General features: G+C 35.8%; 1 pseudogene; it reads left to right on the top strand.

Annotated features, from left to right (window-relative positions):
* LOC102487138 (nuclease-sensitive element-binding protein 1-like) overlaps window positions 1-12467 on the top strand; it is a 29973-nt pseudogene that overhangs the window by 16571 nt on the left and 935 nt on the right.

Raw genomic sequence — 12467 nt, 5'->3', positions numbered from 1 at the left:
ATTCCATTCTGCAAGTATAAACATTCCCTTTCTACAGTTAAAGAGCCACCAGATTTAGGAAAAAAAGTACAAACACAATTTACTTCCCATTCTTCTGTACTCAAGGTTGTTTTTTATTTTTCATTTTTTTACCATTGGGCACATGTACTTGTTGGAGACAGGAAAGAGAGAGAGAAGGAAAGAAAGAGAGAGAAAGAAAGAAAGAGGGAAAATGAGAGATTGCACCCCCACCGGGATGGTCATGTTGCAATTCCATCTCTTCTATCCTTCTCTAGGAATTTTTGGCACACACAAACATGTGCTCAGTGTGTTTCCTAAGTTACTGGGTTCAGGACTTGAACAGCACTGTCAACCATGTGAGAGCCAACTGCCTTAACCTCCACACCATCTGTTGGCTCATGGCCTCAAGCTTTGAGTGTGACTGTCTGCAAAGTAGATTGTATCAGTTATAAGACAATTCTATCAAAACGTTACTGATTTACCTTGGGAAAAGCTCTGGAGTTCCATTTTATATGAAAAAAAAAAAGATGTTTAAACACATAATATTATGTTGCTTTTTGCAATATAGATGCTAAAAGGTGTGAAGAGTTCTTGTTTTCCCTAAAAGATCACAAAGTCAAAGTCTATATGATGTTGATGTTGCAGGTGCTGCTATGGTTTCCCTGAGCAACAGAACCTGCAAATGAAGTGTGATGACTCTGTGGGGATGAAGAATGTCATTCTCCCATGTTTTCCATTCATCCAAGGCCCTGAATTTGTGAGCAAAGTATGTTCTATTTTTTTTTTTTTTTGTAAATAAATTGCTTGGCACTTGGAATTCTTTTCTTCATTAAATAATAGGAGAAAGTGAAAATTTGGCTCCCTATGTCAATCTGCACCTTACGTAAACCAGAAAGTAGCAGGACCACAGAACTAGTAGTGTTCTTTGCAAGAAAAGTACTGGTTTGAACAGTTTCTAGTATAAAATATATTTTTCTTTTTTTTTAATTTGAGGACAAAGGAAAAACACTGACATCACTAGCCAGTATATGCATTTTTCTCTTTCTCAAAGTCAATCCTTTTAAATCTTCTTCATTCTGTCCCTAATACCTCCATCTGGCTTGAATTGATTTCCACTAAAGGGATTGAATATACCTGCCTCCCATGTCAGTGCACCTTGAGTGGAGTATTCAGATGGGTGTGCCATCCTGAGCTGGGATTTTGTTGTGGTTGTGGGTGCTGCTGTCAGGAGAATTACATGCCTCATTATCATTAAAATTAAATTTCTATATTTCCTCTTTTATAGGATCCCACCAAGCTAAAAGAAGGTAATGAGACAATTAAAATAATTGACAATTTAATAGTATATATTAAAACTATTGATCTTTAGGACTTTCATACATGGGATGGTATAATATGATACTACTTAGGAAATTTCCAGTTTACATGAGTGATGAACAAGTTATCACATCTTTCATTGAATATTGCACTTAAAGTGAGCTTGATAGAAAACATTTGTTTTATTCTATGAATTTCCTACAATAGTGGTTCTCAATGTGGTGACCAACTCGTAGGGCCTTTGGCAAGATCTAGAGGCATATTTGATCATCATGACAGGCTGAGGGGATACTACTGGCATGTAATGGATAAAGGCCAAGATATTGCTAATCATTGTTCATATTCAGGCCATAACCCTACAATAAAGTGCGATCTCATCCAAAATGTAAATGGTGTTAGGGCTGAAAAGCCCTGGCCTATGGAGAGCAATGTGCTAAAATTTTATTTTAAGACTACATATTAACTTAGCATAATAATGTAATTAATATGAGTGATGTGCAGTTTTATCCAAGTAGTAGAGTTGAATTTGAAAAATGTTATCTCTCTCTGGGTATTTTTTGCCAAATCCTAGTATGATGTTGTCTTAGCTCACATCTCCATAACAAAATATTATGGACTAGCTGGCTTAAACAACAAAACTTCATTTTTACATAGTTCTTGGGGTTGGAATTCTGAGATCAGAGTGCTAGCATGTTTGGGTTGTATTGAGTACTCTCTTCCTGCTCTGTACAGAGCTTTCTTCTCTGTGTCATCACTTAGCAGAGATATGGGGAGAGAGAGAGAGAGAGAGAGAGAGAGAGAGAGAATAACTCTCTGATGTCTCTTTTAAGAGCACTAATCCCATTATTAAAGTCCCACTTTTATGACCCAATTTAAACTTAATTATTTCCCCAAGTCCCCATTTTTAAATGCCATCACATTAGGGGTTAGGGCTTCAACATTTGAATTTTGGTGGAACACAATTCAATTCATAGTAAATTGTTATTTCTAAGAAACCGTACATAGAAAAGCCAGTGTTATTAGGATCTAGTACTGCTCTTAAGAACTAAAATGCATCATCGATTTGAAAGAAATCTTGTGTTTGCAATACTCTTCTCTCTAGTAAATATTTGCAAAGTCCACTACCCTTTAATTCTAAAATCTCATAAAACATCATATCTAGAGTTTCTGGAGGTGATTTTTGTTTTCCATTTCTGAAGGACATGTGTTTTTTTTTTAAATATAATTTTTATTTATTTATTGTTGTATCACAGTTAATCACTTATTTCTTTATGATGTATAACATTTCTTTTTCCAACATGATTGCCATGCATGTCAATCAAGATAAAGACATTACTATATACATCATCAGCAAATAGCTTTTCATTTTTTTATCAACTAAGAACACTTTTTGTTACTTTTTCTTTTCTTGTTCCCCACCCTTCCTCCCTCTATTACTCATCTCCATATTACCCCTATCCTTACTATTTCTAGAATCTACCATTGCCCACTCTGCTACTATACCTTCCAAACTTTTAGTTTCTGCCATAGAGTGCAGATAATCAGTATATATTGAATGGGGACATACAAAGTCTGTCTTTCATAGTCTGGCTTGCTTCACTTAGCATTAAGTCTTCCATATTCATTGACCTTGTATCAAATGTCAGGGTTTCTTTTTTTTTTTTTTATGTCTGAGTAGTATTCCATAGAGTACATATGCCACATTTTTTTTCATTCCAATCATCTTTTTTTGGACATTTGAGTGTTTTCTAGAAAAAGGAGGAGAGACTGAGAGGGAGAAAGAACAAAAGAGAGGAAGAAACCCTGTTCCAATGGGTCATGGTCAGCCACAATCCCTCCTCCATTTTTTATCCTGTAAGGATTTTGGACATGGACATGAACATGCACCCAGTGTGTCTCTCCAGCTGCTGAGTCAGGATTCAAACTTTGGTGAGCCATGTGGGGGTCCAGCTTCCTTAATCTCTGGGTTATGGGGCCAGCCTGAAGTTTTTAGATATCTGTTTGCATACCTCTTGAAATGAAGGGGGACCAGTATTTGTAGTCAATATGACTTATGTTTCCAAAATTTGATGCTTCTCTATGTAATTGAAAGGGGATACGTCTATCTTGGTGACTGTTTGAGATAAAGTTTGGATTCTGATTGGGAATATCTAGGATTCTAAATTATTTGACCCAGAGTTTTACAACATTAAAGAAAATGAATTAGGTATAAATACAGAATAAATTCACCATGTCTTCACAAACATTTGTTTGCCAAGAATGGCATGAAAATTCAGGTCAAATACTATGTCTTCACTTTATTTTTTTTCCTCGTATTTTGCCTGTTAACTTAGTTTCTTTATTCACCCAATTTTTAAATTATTTGTTTTATTTATTATGATTATTATTTTTAATTTATGTATTTTACATTCACTCACTGTATCATTGCAATATACAGAATGAATTTTCTCATCCAGAATACACTGTATATTTGTTCAGTCAAAAATTTTACCATACATCTCCTCAACAGATAATTTTCCATTTTGTGTTTCTTATATGTTTTACTTATTTTTCCTCCTTAATTGCCTCCTTTTACCCTTTATCATTTCCTATCCTCCTCCCACACTGTCTCTGGTATTCACAGTTGCTCTTCACGCCTTTATACCTTTCTTTTAGTTTCTGCTATAGAGTGCAGACATTCAGCATATATTAAGTGGGTACATACAATGCCTCTCTTTCATAGTCTGGCATACTTTGCTTAGCAATAAATTTTCCATATTTGTCCTCTTTCTGTAAAATTGCAGGGTCTCATTTTTTTTATGGCTAAGTAGTATCTTGTAGTGTATATGTGCTGCATTTTTTCAACCCATTCATATGTTTGTGGACATTTGGGTTTGTTTCATATCTTAGCTACTGTGAATAGTAGCTTTTAGCTTTTCCCCATTCAGCACATCCATGCTGCAATAAATATGGATGTGCTAGTGTTTTTCTGACTTAGTGCACTCCCATCCTTTGGGTTGATACCAAGGATTGGAATTGCTGAATCATATGGTAGTTCTATTTGTAGGAATTGAGGAATCTCCATACTATTCTCCACAGTGACTGTACTAATTTACTTTCCCACCAACAGTGTAGAAGAGTTCCCTTTTCTCCACAGTCTCACCGGCAGTTATCATTCTTAATTTTTTTAATCTTATCCATTCTGGCTGGGGTTAGGTAGTATCTCATTGTGGTTTTTATCTGTATATTCCTTATGATAAGGGAAGGTGAGCATTTTTTCATATGCTTTTTGGTTGTTTATATATCTTCTTTAGAGAGTTGTCTGTTCAGTTCATTTGTCCATATTTTTAAAAAGCATTATTTAATTTTCTTTATTCATTCATTCATTTTAATTTGACAGGAGAGAGAGAGAGAGAGAGAGAGAGAGAGAGAGAGAGAGAATGAAAAAGAAAGCCACCATGTCTGGGACTCAAACCGTCGTTAGGCCATGTGGTCCAGTGCCTTAACCACCACACCACCTACTGGTCCCATTTGCTCACATTTTATTTGAGATTTTATTTGAGTTGATTTTTTTTTTTTTTTGGAGAGGTTTTTTGTTTTGTTTTGTTTTGTTTTGTTTTGTTTTGTTTTTGCTATAGGGCCCATGTGCTTTCCAGAAAGGCAGAGAGAGACAGAGAGATAGAAAAGCAAGAAATCACCCCCCCAGGGGGGGTGGCCACGCTGCAATCCCTTCTCCTTCATTCTTCTCTCAAGATCTTGGGCACGCACGCACGTGTGCCTGGTGTGAGTTTAAGCCAGTGAGTCCGGGACTCGAACCATGGTTGGCTACATGGGAGTTCAGCGACCTAGCCATTATGCTAACTGCTGTTCCCCCCCCCCCTTTTTTTTTCAGGTGAGCTGCTTGAGTTTGCTTTATATTCTGGTTATCAATCCCTTATGTGAGGAATAGCTTGCAAATATATTCTTCTATTTTGAGGGTTTTTGATTCACTCTAATTATTGTTTCTTTTGCTGTGAAGAAGCTTTTTAACTGATGTAATCTCACTTGTCTATTTTTGGGATCATTGCCTGGGCTTTGGATGTCTTATTGAAGAAGTTCATGCCTACTCCAACATCTCCAAGTTTCCTCAGTGTTTTTCACCAGTAGTTTTATAGTTCGATGTTTTAGGTTTAGATCTTTGATTCATTTGGAGTTCGTTTTTGTTAGTGACGAGGGATAGAAGTCAAGGTTCATCTTTCTGTAGGTGGATACCCAGTTTTCCCAGCACCATTTGCTGATGAGAATTTCTTTTCCCCACTGGATTGTCTGGTGCTCTTTGTCAAAAAATCAGTTGGCTATATGTTTTGGGGTTTATTTCTGGGGTCTCTATTCTGTTCCATTGGTCTACATGGCTGTTTTTTTGTTTTGTGCCAGTACCATGCTGTTTTGATTATCACAACTTTGTAATATATTCTGGGGTCAAGGAGTGAGATACCTCCTACTACACTCCTCTTGCACCGTATTGCTTTGACAGTACGTGGTGTTTTATGATTCCAGACAAATTCTATGATTTTTTTTCTAGATCTGTGAAGAATGTTCCTAATAGTTTGATTAGGTTTGTATTACATGTGTAGGTTAAATTGAGTAGACTTTACATTTTGATTATATTAATTCTTCCAATCCAAGAACATGGGATGTATTTCCATTTTTTTGTGTGTGTCATTTTCAATTTCTTTTAAAGTTTTCCATAGTTTTCCTTGTAAAGGTCTTTGATTTCTTTCTTTGGTTAGATTTATTCTTAGATACCTTACAATTTTTGTCATTATTGTAAATGGGATTACTTTCTTCAATTCTACCTCAGCCTGCTTGTTGTTGGTATATAGACACATTACAGATTTTTGTACATCATTTTGTATCCTGCCACTTTACTGTATTTGCTTATCACTTCCAGGAGATTTGATTCTTTTTGTGTTTTCTATGTACATAATCATGCCATCTGCAAATAGAGATAATTTCAATATTCTTTCCTTATTTGGATGCCTTCCTTTTATATTATTCTCTTGTCTGATAGTATGGCAAGGACTTCCAGTACTATAGTGAAGAAGAGTGGAGAAAGTGGGCAGCCTTTTCTTTTTCCATTTTTTTTTCTTTTTAGTAGAAAAGCTTTTAGCTTTTCCCCATTCAGTATGTTGGCTATGGATTTGTCATAGATGGCTTTTATTATGTTGAGAAATGTCTCTTCTTTTGCTGAGAGTTTTAATCATGGAGGGATGTTGTATTTTATCAAATGCTCTTTCTGCATTAATTGATATGATCATATGGTTTTTATCTTTCTTTCTGTTAAAATGGTGTATTACATTTATGGTTTTCCATAAGTTGAATCACCCTTGCATTCCTGGAATAAAGCCTGAGTTTATTTTATGAATTTAAATCATTTTTGTGAAAGTAGATCAGTCACTGTCAAAGGTAGAAGGCTGGGGAAAATGTGGCATGCTACTGGCTTCACAATTTCTTTTGGGGTGCTATTCTAAAGGTGTGTTGACAGGTGCATAACTGACTATACTAAAAACCATTGAATTTCACACCACAAATTATTAATTGTGTATATATGAATTGTTTCATAATTCTTTATGCATGATTTGTATCATAAATCTATCATAATTTTATAAAATATGACTAAGAATGGCACAGTTAAGTAGGTAACATTGCCTAGTGAATTCATCCCAGTCCAGGAGGTCAAGAACTCAGTAATCACATTGACTTTCTAAGGAAGATACCTTCCTGCTCCAAAGGGAAAACCCATGCACCATTGTTCACTTCACCTCTCATATTGTTAAACTGCCATGTCGCAATTTCTCCTGTTGTTTAAGAGAAACATATTACTGTATCCTTTACCTTCTAGTCTTTTTTTCAGACAACTCTTGTACTTCCTTCTGTTTTAGATATCACTAAATATCTTAGGTGATGCTTATTATATTTCCTTAAAAAATACATGGCATGTTAACTTGGTTTAAATGTGCTTTACTCTCATGGACATTTCATAGAACTCATGTTTAAAGTTAATGTCACTCCGGGTTCATTCCTTGGGACACAGGGTTAGGCAACTCTAGGGTATGGACATTTTGTAGTGACTTTTTGCTTAGAGCTACCTTGATTCACTGTGTGTTTTTATTTTATTTTATTTTTTTTCCTAAAAGAATTTTGTTAGTTTAAATTGAATTAGGTGCTATTGGTTCCATCAATTTCAGAACTAAGTATTGTTGTTGATATCTTCCTGATGAAACAGATATTTTGGAGGTATTATTATGATAAGAGAGTCATATGTTTGAAAGACACTTCCCTTCCCTATCTATATTTTTATTAAGCATTTCAAATATATATATATATATATAATTCTTCTACAATTCATTCAGTGAACATAAACTGTATATTTTAATAAGAATTCCTATTGAGTTTCTACTGGGTGCTAGATCTTGTGATAAGTTCTGGGGTTTCAGCAGTGAATAGAACATTGTTGTTCTTAGCCTTCCTAAACTATCAGTGATACCATTTCCATTCAGACTCCATTCGTCTCAGTTCATGAGGCTGTTTGTGAGGCCTAGTTCATGAGGCACTTCTGGCCTACATAGGCTAATGCATAGGCTCACTTGTTTTCAGGTCTTGCTTCACCCCTGTCTACAGTGACTTCTATGACATTTCTTAGATCTCTGAGGATTGGCCCAGACCCTATTTCAAATCTGCTGCTGTGGTTTACTGTCCCCTGCTGGGACATGTGCTATCTTGAACTCCATCTATCTGGTTAGATACTTGAGACTGCACCTAATCCTTTACTATTTAGTCCCTCTAATAACTTCTTAGGGGGTGACCTTGACCCCTCTTTTCTCTTAACTATAAAATCAGACTCTGGCCATGATAAGTATGGTTGCCTTTCTGGACAGCAAATGAAACCTTATGTTCCTATACTAGCTGCTGGACATCATCTTCCTGGATTAGACTTTCACTGGTAAGTCAAAGCATAAAGCACACCCTATTATTTTTTGGGTGTGGCAAATTAGACAAGTTGACTATGAGCTCAAAGATATAAGTTATAGCTGGATCTTTCTTCCATATGTCCATTCTAGCTTACTCCCTTCACTTTTACCCACTGAATCCCCTGGGCTCTTGGATATCATATTCTTATATAAGTTATGAGCTGTCTGAAGATGAACTGAGCTGACTTAATGAAAGAACTTATTTTTCTATTACTGAAGCTATTTAGACACAGACTGGATATTCCCCCCGCCCCCCAGAGTGATTGCAATAAAGGAAATAAAATGTGTGTTTTATTCCAAGAATACCAAGTTTAGAATGCTGAATGCAGTATTAATAGGCTTAAGATTCTTTAAAGGTGATTTAATTTTTGATTTTCATATGTAACATGTATTAATAACTCTCATAGTAGTATTGCTGTATAGATAAATCAAGATATATGGAACTTGCTATAAAGTTAGTTATTGTTATCTTTTTTCATTATTTCCTGTGGTTACATTCTCTTCGTGTTTAAAATCAAGGTATGCCAGGGTTGCAGACAAGAGAAGTGGACCTGACTGCAACATCCTCACAAAGTCTTCTCAGCTACTCTTTGCTCTCTAGAGGTTTAAATTTATATTATTTGCTAGTTTTTCTCACCTACTGGAAGATACACCTTAGCACGTAAGGGCTCACGATCTATCAGAGAAAGTTCTAATCCTGATAGAAGAGAAAGAAGAACAAACTAATTTGCCAGGAACTTTCTGTGTTCTCTGATGATGGAATTCTATTCTGTAGGATGTCAAGCTCATGTAAAAGGTCTGAACTATTCATGAATTTGAGATCGTTTTTTTAGGGGTGTTGAGTTTTACTTCTGCCTATTTACCAACATGATCATGATATCTTATGTTTGGTTATCTGGGAGACTATTAATCCTGTAAAATCAGCTCAGAAAGGCAGATGGCATCTAGTAATCATGTTTATAGAAAAGTAAAGCAAGGTAATGTCTTAATTAGGCCAGGAGAGGAGCCAAAAACCATAATGGAAGTAGTAGGAAGAGTATGAACTAGGCAATGTTTGGAAGATGAGGAAAATTACAACAACATTGCATAAATAAAGAATACCAGTTCTGTGGCGTATTCATGCGTTGAGGAACTAAGATGCCATCGATTGTAAGATGCACTATTACATTCTATGACTATGTTTTTAAACTGCAGGCAGTTAAACTATTATGCAATGCTCTAATAATAATGACAGCCCTGTGAGACAAGACACACATTTCTTAGAATTTATTTGATATATTTTGAGATTTAGTACTTACTTTTGTCTTCAGTGACATTGGTTGCTATGGTATAGGCAATAATTATTTATTTCCCAACAACAAAACACAGTTCATTTTTTGTGTAGGTAGTTCTTTCCTGTGATCCAATCAAGAAATTTGCTGGTGTTTTTTAAGAAAACAGAGCCATTGTAGTTATTCCTCCAAAGGAAATATTTGCTTCACTTACAACATTTTGTACCCCTATGCTCTTTTTTCTATGCCTTTGTGCTTATAAAAATTGTTTTCTTGCTTCTTTGCTGAATGACAGTGTAATCTATTTAAGACCTTTAAATAGATATTAAAACTGGCGCATATAGTAACAACGAAACATGCTTTTCAACTGCTATGAAGATTAAATGAACAGCTATTACCAGTTTGTTTATGCACAAAACATGATAACTATGTCATACTTGTTACCAGTTAGTAGTGATTTTAGGAAGCCATTCAATTATTAAATACAACCTAATACAAAAGATGTTAAAATGTGATAAATGTATATGTTTTAGAAATGATGAAATAAGAAAGCTGTTTTAAGGAAACAGAAGACTTTAGAACCTTGGATTCACCATGAATATGCAAGTTTCTTTTAAGATTGGACTTCATATAGATTTTAATATGGTAACAAGGATTATGAGTTTTCTAGGGGAGTAGTGCTCAGTAAAATTAGTTGGCCATAAGTATTCTTTTGAATCTCATCTTGAACTTCTCACTTGAAGAAAACACTTTGGAAAATGCCTGTGTAGAGAGACTAAAAATAAGAGTTGAAAGAATTTCAAGGGAAGAATTTTTAACAATGATATGTAGAAGTCAAGGGGAATAAAGACCTGAAAACAGGCCACTGGGTTTGTTGGGAAGTCATTGTTGAAATTTTGAGGTAGTGTTAGAAGCAAGCTGTGTGGGTTAAAGACAGAACATATGGGGATAAAGGAAAATGACGAAGTAGAGTTGATTGATACAAATCATATATCTGAGAAATGTTGGCAATAGGAAATAGAACATTGAAGTTCAGTTCTAAATGTGTAATAGGTGTTCTCATAGTGTGCCTCTGCTGGATTCTCTGAAACTTAGTCTAGATAAAGAACTTGAAAAGCTATTGTCTCAGACCTGTACTGCTCTCAGTATCTCTCTTATTTCTTCTTTGAGCAAAAAAGTTTTACATGTACCAAATGCATTATTTAGGATACATGTCTCCTGCTTCTTTCTTGAAGGTTGTTAATTGAGCAATAAGTTATTCAAGAACAGTAGAACCAGAACACCTAATTTATGCATGTGATAGAGGTTATGTTGGATGAATGGGAGGTAATAAGTTTGATGAGACCCTGACTGTCTGAAAAACGAACATTCACAAAGTAGAGTGGGAGGTAGTAGTGGTGGAAATACATATCCTAGAGCTACCAATTAGAGCTATTAGTAGCTCTAATTGAAAAATAGTTATGGTGAAGACTGGATTGACTATGTCAGAATTTCTGAATGTTAATAAGTACTTCTATTTTGTTGAGGATTATAAGTAAATATTATAGTTATAGGTCAGAAATTAATACATATATAAAGTCAGTTAGTGAGAATTGTTTTTGTTTTTATTCAGTGCAATCCCACTTAACAGAGTAGGGTAATTTATTTCTATATTTGGCAACAGGTTAGTCTTCATTTTTAGAAGCATTGTGAATAACAATTCATGGTGAATAGAATTTTCCAAAGAAATGTTAAGTAAAATAAGGTATTGTTAGATAAATTTATAAGTTCCCACAGGCCTCCAAACATATTCTTTTAAAAAAATAAAGCAAGGGGTCCAGCAGATGGCATGTGTTTGCTGGAGATGTAGAAAAAGACAGAGACAGAGAGAGAGAGAGAAAGTGAGAAATCACTTCCCAGTGGGGGACGACCATGTCACAATATCCCTTCTCCTTCATTCTTTTCTCAGGATTTTGGGACACACACACATGCTGGTGTGAGTTTCTAACTGTTGGGTCTGGGACTTGAACTGTGTTTGGCAATGTGGGAGTCCAGTGCCTCAATCACTACACCACCTGCTGGCCCCATGTTTTCATATTCTTAATACCATCCACAATAAAATAAAAACAAATGAATTTTCAGGGGGCATGTTCAAACTATAGCAGGCAGATATTATGTTTGCTAAATATATTTAAACAGGTACACAGTAGGTAACTTCGCATATACCTATTCCATAGAATAAAGGAAACTGATAGAACTGGAAAAAAAAAAAAAAAAACCTCCTGAATTGGAATATTTGGCCCATTTCTTATTTGAGTAAATGGAATTAGCTTCTGTGGCTATTATTTTAATGCCTTTGATTATAGAACTTTAGCTTCTAATAGTGTCACTATGAAAGATAGTTAAGGTGAAGACGAGGTAGGCAGGGTTTTGGAACATTAACAAATATTGACTATTATGTTAAAGCATACTGGTTTTTGTTTTTGCTATAGGGCCTGTACACTTGCCAGAGAGAGACAAAGAGAGTGAGAGATAGAGGAAAAGTGAGAAATCATCTCTCAGAGAAGATGGCCTTGCCTCAATCCCTTCTCCTCCATTCCGTGCTGTATGCATGCCAGGTATATGTTCCGAGTCAAGAGGTCCAGGATTCAAACTGCAGTAGGTCTTGTGGAATCCAGCCACCCTAACCACCATACCACCTGGCTGGCCGAAAACATACTTCATTTTATAAGTTAAAAATCAAAACAGAGTTTGATTGGTAGCGGGAGCGGAGAGCGGACCCCAGAGAGCCCTGAACAGCCCCACCGCTGCCACCTGCCTAGTTACCATCACACCCCGGAAGGAGCCGCAGCTGCCTCAGCCAGCCCCAGTCACCACCACCGAGGCCGAGACCTAGCAGCCCGCCGCCCCC

Source organism: Tupaia chinensis, unplaced genomic scaffold, assembly GCF_000334495.1.
Source record: "Tupaia chinensis unplaced genomic scaffold, TupChi_1.0 Scaffold000361_2, whole genome shotgun sequence".
NCBI lineage: Eukaryota > Metazoa > Chordata > Mammalia > Scandentia > Tupaiidae > Tupaia > Tupaia belangeri.
The sequence above is the reverse complement of the archived record's forward strand: the minus strand, read 5'-3'. Positions and strand labels throughout refer to the sequence as shown.